The sequence below is a fragment of the Abramis brama genome (genome assembly GCF_963993115.1).
Source record: "Abramis brama genome assembly, chromosome: 12".
Classification (NCBI taxonomy): Eukaryota; Metazoa; Chordata; class Actinopteri; order Cypriniformes; family Leuciscidae; genus Abramis; species Abramis brama.
Genome location: NC_139974.1, coordinates 10,589,981 through 10,599,947, shown reverse-complemented (window position 1 = coordinate 10,599,947; position 9,967 = coordinate 10,589,981).

Sequence of the window (9,967 nt, the reverse complement as noted above, 5' to 3'; positions counted from 1 at the left end):
TACATTAGCAACAACAATAATCACAGTCAACTACACTCTCTTCAGCTTCCCACACGGAAATTAGCATCTCTGTCACTTTTAAAAGACGCAGAGTTCAATCTCAGCCAACCACGGTGCACCCTGGTCCATTCATATAGGCGGGGCAACCTGCGAGAATGACAGACAGAGGGAGAGAAAGAGAGAGAGAGAGAGAGAGAGAGAGAGAGACATCAGCAACAATATACATCTTGCGATGTAACAACAGGCTTCAGTTCTGTGATCATTCAAGAAAGGAATGTTACATTTTGTTTTGTGCAGCCTATGTTTGTGTAGCCTATGTCTCAGCCTTTATTTTTTATGTTGGTGTGCTTATAAATGTTTTAATAAAACTTGATTGCTTGTTAAATATGTTCAGATTTTTGGTTACTTCAACAAACCTCTCATCTCTGTTTGAGGAACAATATGAACAGGATCATTTTGTTGACTCATAGCTTGCAAATGTGTTAAACAGAAAGCACAAAAGTTTGCATATTGTTTACTTAAATGTGTAATATGAATCAACAGTGCTCATAAACGGCTGGTTGAGTATTCTCACTAGAAACAAGTAGAGGCTTGGACCCAGAAACAGTATTCCTACATCACGACTTAAAGGAGTTCACCCAAAAATGATTTACTCATGATTTACTCACCCTGAAGTCATCCTAGGTGTATATGACATTCCTCTTTCAGACGAATACAATCAGAGTTATATTAAAAAAATATCCTGGCTCTTCCAAGCTTTATAATGGGAGTGAATGGCTGTATTTATTTGGAAGTCTATCAAATCGCATCCATTCATGATTAAAGTGCTCCACGTGTCTGTTACTGTTGTTTGGCAGATTTTCACAGTTGAACTCTAGTCATTTCAATAGAAATCCAAACAATCTGGAATTTCAAGTTGGTCAAATTTGCTGGCTTGACCAACAGAAGGCTGCTTCAAAGTGACTTATGTGAGTTTAATAGGCTACATTACATCGTGACACTATTAACAATGGACAATTGACAATTAATCCTTGTGCGTCAATTAAAAAAAGTTACACATATCCATAGTGGACAAAAATGTCGAGAAACTGTCATATAAATTTGAAGCTTGAGAGCACAGACTTAAGTTTGGTCTCATTTTAAAGAAGATCCATGGCAAATTGTTTTTGGAAGTACCTAAGTTGGTAACACTTTACTTGAAGGGGTGTGCATAAGACTGACATATGACACCTTCATAATCATGACATGACACACGGTTTTATGCATGTTTATGACAACTGTCATTAAGTGTCATTCGCTCAATTATGACATTTTTAATGCAAATATGACATTGTTTGAGATGTCTTTGTTATGACAACTTGACATAAACCAATACATCATAACCTGTAAGTGACTTGGTAATGACAACTTGACATTACCAAGACAACATAAATTGTCATAAATATGTCATAAACATTACATAGCAGATTAATTATCAAACTTGAGAAACCACTTAGCTTTATGGGTTAATGTTACATTAAACTGTCATGTGGTTAGCTTTGACATTGGCTGTCATGAGAGGACATTATAACTGTGTCATGAATATTTTTCTTGACCTCAACTACAGTGGTACAAATTGAATTTGTCATTAAAATGTCATTTAATGACATTAAGTAGTTTCTTAACTACTGAAGCATAAGTAGTTTCTTAAATACTGTGTAGGAATTTCTCCCATCTAGCGGTGAAATTGTATTTTGCATTCAAACCAATAGTGCTCTCTAGTGCCTCGCTTTTTCAAATGCATGTTGCAACTACGGTAGCCGTTATGTACCTATAGGTTTCAGCTGGTTTCAGTCACGTGACGCTGGCTCTGAACGAAAAAGCGTTGTGGAAACGCGTTGAGGTAGCCTAGTGCTTTTTGTCCCTCTCTGCTATTATAGTTTTTCAAGATGGCGGAACGACATGGAAGCCTCCATGGATTTACCCGTCCCATGTAAATAAAGATAAGAAATTCTTTGCTTACGAAGATAAATCAGATCATTGGCAAAGGTAATTTTACACCAATGAGGACATATTTATGAATAAAGACATTGATTTTAGCTAATAAAATACGTAAACTACACTGTGTACCTTTAAGTCAGATAATTAATTTATCAAGTTTGATAATTAATTATTGATAATTGATAATTAATCTGCTATATCATGTTTATGACATATTTATGACAGGTTATGTTGTCTTGGTAATGTCAAGTTGTCATTACCAAGACACTGAAAGGTTATGATATATTGGTTTATGTCAGGTTGTCATAACAAAGTAATCTCAAACAATGTCATATTTGCATTAAAATTGTCATAATTGAGCGAATGACACTTGTCATAAACATGCATAAAACCTCCTTCATATTCATGACATGTGTCATGTCATGATTATGAAGGTGTCATGTCAGTCTTATGCACACCCCTTCAAGTAAAGTGTTACCAAAAAGTTTAAAAAGTAAAACAAACAAGTTTAAGTTTATAAAAAAGATTTATGAACATTATTTTATATAGCCTAAAATATATATTTTATGAAACACGTTGAACTCTAAAGCTGCTAGAAAATCAAAGTCATAAATCTAAACAAGTTGTGTTTCAAATTTGAGCTTGATATCTCAAAAAAGTAGCTTTCAGTAAGATTTTGTTTGGGTGCAGTACCAATATGGGTGCAGTATATATATGTTTTTGATTACACACATACAAACTAGTAGTGTCAAAAATAATCGATTCGGCGATGCATCGCAATGCGGGGCATGCACGATTCAGCATCGATGCGGCAAAGTGCCATAATCGATTATGTCACTGTTTTAGGGGTGTAACGGTACGCGTATTCGTACTAATTAACCGTTCGGTACAAGGCACGCATTTTCAAACCGAATGGTCATTTCAAATGTAAGCGCGTCGCGAGCGCGCTCATAATGTAGACGCTGGCGCGACCACAACATCAAATGGCAAACGCAATGTAAGCGGAACGAAACTGAGCTACTCGTGACGGACTGTTTATCAGTTTGGACCAACGCAGCGCGAGCCGATCTTACACTACAGTACACAACGCTAAGAGATCCAGTAAAGAAAGCATTTGAACTCGCCACTAAAGTAATAACATCGCTGCGAGATCTAGTGAGAAACATTCACATTTCTCCGTTATTAACGGATCAAACAGCGCTGACGTGGAAACCAGGAAGAAACATTGTGACATGATGAACTATCCAGTGTCCACAGATCTGCAATATTCACCATGGATTTACTGTAGTAACACTAACTGCAACTTTGGAAGTTTGGCAGGAATAGTAGGCTATAATGCTTTCAAGTAACGTTATGTCCAGGGTTCTAAATTAACTTTTTTGATCACCAGCCTGGTAACTTTCTAAAGTTACCAGCCAATCTGAATATCCACTAGCCAAATTTTTTTCCGGTGAAAATAAGAGAAATTATAAGTGCCACTGAATGTATTTAATTATTTTATTAGAATTGCTGGCATGAAAAACACAAAGTACAATACAACAAAATATACACAGAAAGGCAATACGATCTGTCTTGGCAGTTTTAATCCTTAGGCTCTCCTGATGACTTCGGGAACTCTCATGGTCCTTACTGCCTCTACTTTAAAATTATTAGATCCTAGGCCTACTACGAAATTGTTTTGTTTTTTTCTTTTGCGTACATGACAATACATGACAATATTATTGTGATCAAACACTAGCCATCCCATACACAAAAGAAATATATTTGAAATATGTTTTCACAATATATTTGAAATATATTTTTGGAATATATGCAAATATTTGAAATTAGTTATATTTCAGAATATATTTCAAAATGATAAATATAAGTGAACAACAATGCAAATATATTTCAATGTATTTGGAATATATGCCACATATATTTTTGACACTTTAAAATATATTTCAATATTTTTTTTTTCTGTATGGGATTCACGACCCGTCAGCCATTTGGCATTAAATGTATGGAGTCAATATAATGCCGCATAGTTTTGCAAAATAATAAAGTATGGCAAAAGAAAATAAAGTTTTGCAAAACAAAAATAAAGTTTTGAGGAAAGAAAAAATGTTTTGCTCACAAAAAAAAAGAATGGCAATGGGGAAAAAAGTATATATATATATATATATATATATATATATATATATATATATATATATAAAAAGATTTGCAAAATAAAATAAAGTACTGCAAAAAGAAAGATATAATTAATTGCAAAAATCAATGACAGCTGCAATCCTATTTTATCTCTGCAACATATTTTTCATACTCACACCTACTAAGTTATTTGCAATGCTGCTTTTATTCTGCGTTTCAGTCAAGCGTGTGCTCGCAATACCGTTTTCCCTTTGCGCTGCACTTTTCTCTGCGTTTCTCTTCTTGGCGCTGTTTTGACGTGGGGGTGGAGTCAAGAAACCCCGCGAAGTCACGTCATCAGCAGGATGACTGTTCATTCATTCATTCAAAAGCCGAATCCCGGACATTTTGGGCAGAGAAAAATAGGACGTATCGTAAGGTCACCCTAGTTACTACTAATCGCATTAAGTTAAACAACAACAACAACAACAAAAACAATGCACATTTTAATGTTGATGAAATAAAGGGAAACAGTCAACTGTACATACCTGGAATCCATCACCTGCATGCCTCTGCTCTGCCATGGTAACATGAATTGTTTAGCGATCTGCTGCGTAGCCATAGACTGTAAAGTAAGTGCGTAGCAGTATCCTGCTGATGACGTGACTTCGCGGGGTTTCTTGACTCCACCCCCACGTCAAAACAGCGCCAAGAAAAGAAACGCAGAGAAAAGTGCAGCGCAAAGGGAAAACGGTATTGCGAGCACACGCTTGACTGAAACGCAGAATAAAAGCAGCGTTGCAAATAACTTAGTAGGTGTGAGTATGAAAAATATGTTGCAGAGATAAAATAGGATTGCAGCTGTCATTGATTTTTGCAATTAATTATATCTTTCTTTTTGCAGTACTTTATTTTATTTTGCAAATCTGTATATATATATACACTTTTTTTCCCCATTGCCATTCTTTTTTTTTGTGAGCAAAACATTTTTTTCTTTCCTCAAAACTTTATTTTTGTTTTGCAAAACTTTATTTTCTTTTGCGATACTTTATTATTTTGCAAAACTATGCGGCATTATATTGACTCCATATAAATGTCCTTTTCTTAGTTTCTCTGTCGATACCCTCCTCATCCCCTGCCTCGTTTAATATTAACCTACTTTACTACCAACTCCGTTCGTCTTATTTCTTGTGTTTTCTGTGTCCGTTCGTTTCCATGGTTTCTCGCGCTGGTTTCACTGCAAACTGCGCGAAACCAATGGGCGTATGAAACGTCATCACGTAGCATTACGGCACAGTGTTATGGGAAATGTAGGAAGTACTGCCAGGGGGATAAATGACCGAGAACAGAGCGGAACAGAGCCTTATATGTATCATGCCTCATACATCACCGGCCAAACTGGCTAGTAAGTTTTTATTAACACCCGCCAAAATGAATTTTAACCCGCATTTGGCGGGTTGGCGGGTGTTAATTTAGAACCCTGGTTATGTCGGATTTATTTCGACATTATGAATAACATTGCTGCCCTCAAATGTTAATCTGAACTAAAATAAACATTTGTTTATAAGCACAAAATATTACATTTAATTTTTTCCAAGGAGCTGTTTTGTTTTATATGCTCCTAAGAAGAGTCAATTATAGCTCCATCATTGCTCAAAGAAAAAAATGTCATACTTTATGATGTTAGTTCTAATAAAAAAAATAAATAAAAAAAAAATCAAGGAAATTTCTCTGGCATTTCTTTCTTTTTGCTGTATCAAAAACGTACCGAACCGTGACACAAGTGTATCGTATTGAACCGAACCATGAATTTTGTGAACCGTTACACCCTACACTGTTTATTTTCTGGCCTTGAGTTGGACAATAAAGTTGAAATTTAATTTCAAATGGTTCTCAAGCAGAGAGAAGAGAAACATTTCTCATTCAAAGCACTGAAAGCAGTGATTTATATGCTTTCTTTTTCAGGTTTGATATCCAATACCCTGTAGCCTACCATTCAATTTTATTTTATTTTTATGACATTTATGTCAAAGATACAGGAGAGTGATAATACACACATAGCAGCCAATAAAATCTGTTGTTCAATATCTGACTGCTTGTATTGCCTCATGACTGATGAAAATTTTGCCTTGTTGTGTGCAGTAGAATTTTGATGCATCGCAATGCATCGTAGAATCGAATTGAATCGAATCGTTACCTGGTGAATCGTAATCGAATCGAATCGTGAGGGCAGTGCCAATGCACACCCCTAATACAAACCACACTCTGACATCCATACCAACACATCTACATAATTATTATGATATGTAAATATCCAAGCTGATATGTAAAGACTATAAATGGACATTAAAGGCAATACATATTGATATTGTACACCTAAAACAACACTAAAACATTTTTTCCTAAATCCTGTGCTTTTGAGGCTAGCCTATGTGTTTTACTTTCAAAGAGCAGACATATAGGCTACTGTAGTCTACATACAGACATTCAATAGTCTTAATTTGACCAATATATTCGTTTTAATAGCTTTTATTTGTATTTTTTTTTGTTAATTTGTTATTTTAGAACATAAAGTAACAAAGTTATATAAAAATTATATAAAATATAACTATATATATATATATATATATATATATATATATATATATATATATAGAACAGTTTTGTTATTTTATTGTTAGTTTTATTGTTAGTTTTATTGCCTAATGTACAATGTTCACACAGTCCATAAAAAAATTTGTAAATGTAGTATTTTTATGTTTTACTTTTTGCAATAATCTTTCATTTAAAAAACAGACTCAGATCTAGATGTTTTTCATAAATATAAATATTAGATTTATATATTTGGAAATATATATATAATAATATATATAAATGGATATATATATAAAAAATCCATTTATTTATTTATTTATACATAGGCCTATATACATTTATATATGAAAATGTTTTGACCTGTGAATCTAGTTTAAAATATTTGCAGATAATAAATGTTATGAACTTAAGACCTATTTATGCATCTTTGTTGTTTGTGTTTGTTTGTTTGTTTGTAAATAATGTTCTGTTATGTTGAGAATATTGTTATTGAATTGTAGAGCACCTCCTGTGCTCCATTAATAGGATATTCCAGAAACTTAAAAAAAGATACTACACTTTACTGTAATATGAATATTGTTACTGAAAGTTTAAAATAAACCTTTCCACTTTAACATTTATGATGTTTATTTGTGAAAGATTATAATTTATTAATTTTATTAAGATTGAGTCAGTGTTGAGATCTCTAAGTTCTTGAAATAAAAGATCATGCTTGATTAGATTTTATCCACTTTTTATTTGTATATTATGTATTCATTTGTTATACATGTTTTAATCTATATTACAGTTTTTCACAATTGCTAAGACACATTTCTTGAAACCTTCACCCATTTTCTCACAACATTAAACACAAATCCAAATTTTCAAACTAAACTCACAAAACCATTGACTCTTCTCAAAAAGTCAAACAATTGCTGTACTCAAAATAAAACAATGCTTTCAGATCATACACATGAATCAATAAAATAAGCACTACAGATCATCCATTAGACACTACATCAAAAAATGGAGAAAACAGCATCCAGAACATTCCAGAAAATAATAATATTGTATATAGTAAAAAAAAATTCTAGTAATTGCAACTGATAAGGTGAACATATTGTATACTGTATGCACTGCAAGTATAGTATTTTACTGAATATTGAATAGTAGGCCTATTGGATCTCTGTATATTCAGTTCCCCTGCATTATGTTGACTATTAGGGACAAGAAAATTGATTATTTGTCAAATTCAAATGACGTTTTAGTGATTTCTTTCAGTATGAGTGAGTTTAATTTGTTGATTGATCGATCGTTACCCAGACAGCAACATAGTGTTGGCCCAGATCCGGCACACATCTACCCCTTTTCCACCAAAAAAGAACTGGTTTGGAACTGGTGCTGGTTCAAAGTTGGTTCAACTTGCGGACCTTCTCAGAATCTGTTTGTTTTTCCACTGACTAGAGAGCCCAGCGAACGACGTCGTTATTTTGAATAAATATATATATATATATATATATATATATATATATATATATTTTTTTTTTTTTTTTTTTCAGTTAGATGAGAGCTGAGGGATTCATGATCAAAAACTCAGTCATCCAAAAGTTTCCAATTTATTCCCTTGGCTGGTTGTCCATCGGTGAGGAAGAAGCCATATTAATGATTAGGCCCAAGACCTGCAGTGAGAAGTATTTATACAAGATATAAAAATGATCATTAAACAAGGTGGTTTCTATAGATTTAGGCATTGGCTAAAAGAAGACCGCGAGAAGATCAATCTATCATGCATTTCTCAAGTTATATGGTTTAGAGTAGACGGCTAAACACTGAGCAGATTGTATTTCATATAGCCTAAGCATCCAATATTGCATGATTTATTTTTAAATGGAAGTGAACTTAAAAATCAAATAACAAAGGAAATTCCTGGAAGTATGTCAGGAGTCCATCTGTATCTAAAAAATAGTCCCATGAGTGCATTGACATACTATCTATCACTCACCTCCTTGTTCTCTTGGTTTCTTCCGAACTAATCGATAAGCTTTGTTACCCAGATATTTTGTAATTTCAGTTTTACAGTCGCCCCTGGTTACTTTTCTTTTCAATGCAGCCTCTGAAAAAGGAAATGCAGCCTCTTAACATTATCTAGTCTTTTAGAATGTGTGATATTACATTTTATTTATCAAGCTGTTAATACTATGTGTATTCTTGTACACTAAAATACGATTTTGAAGATAGCATGTAAGGATAAACAATTGCAAATAATATTGCAAACGCAATTTCCATAAAAGAAAATTGTAATGCAGTTATTTGTCCATATACAGTATTGCAGGCCTATATGCTCTTGGGAAAAATTGGTCAAATTGAAGAGCTTTTAAATATGTTTTAAGCTTATTCCATTGAAATTTTGATTTGAAAATGAAGACAAATGCAGACATAATATTAATAAAAACAAATATTTTAAGTATGTGGGAAGTGTTCATGTAGCAGTGAGTTTACTTCTGATAACATCTGCTAAAATGAGCTTAGAGAAGGGCTTTTTATCTCCTCTCCCCTGCCAGTTGAACTCCTTAGCCAGATCATCTGTTAGGACTTGCTGCATAATATTCTTAATCACATCCTTGTCTCCAAAGCCTCCAAGCTCTGACAAATATTTTACCTGTGAAGAAAATAGTGAGAATTTTATTACAGTTTATTGATTATTTTAATTACAAATCTCTGCAATATTTGATTCTAATTGATCAATGGCATTGAATTGTCAAATATGTTGTATACGGACGACTCTGCTGTTGTCTGCCTGGGCTATTTGACGATTTAAGCTTGTCTACAAGTAAGATCATAAAATAATTTGGACTCCAATCAATATTTTTGTTAATATTTCTCTTTTTTTGTCTTTAAGACATTACCAGTAAGATTTATTTTGTGATACTGACCGGCTGAGTGTACAGAATCCCTTTAAATTCTTGATAAACGCTGTGTTGACTCACATATTTTTTGCATGCTGTTGCATTCTTGAGCTGTCTTTCAATCCTCTCCACATCTTCAAAGGTTCTAAGAGGCAGATTTAGGCTTGTTTTAACATTTTTAGTGGGCAAGCTGGTACTGCTGGGTGCTTCAGAAGCCGTATTGTCTTTCAGTAGTTTCTTTAACATGTCAGAGTTTCCCTGGACTGTGCTCTTGATGTCTCTCAGCATATGGAGGAGCTCCTCCTTGTCTGTTGTGTAAAAAAATTTTTTTTTTTCTGTACAAAGTTAAAAAAAAAAAAAAAAAAAAAAAAAAACTTTTCCAACTGATTATGACA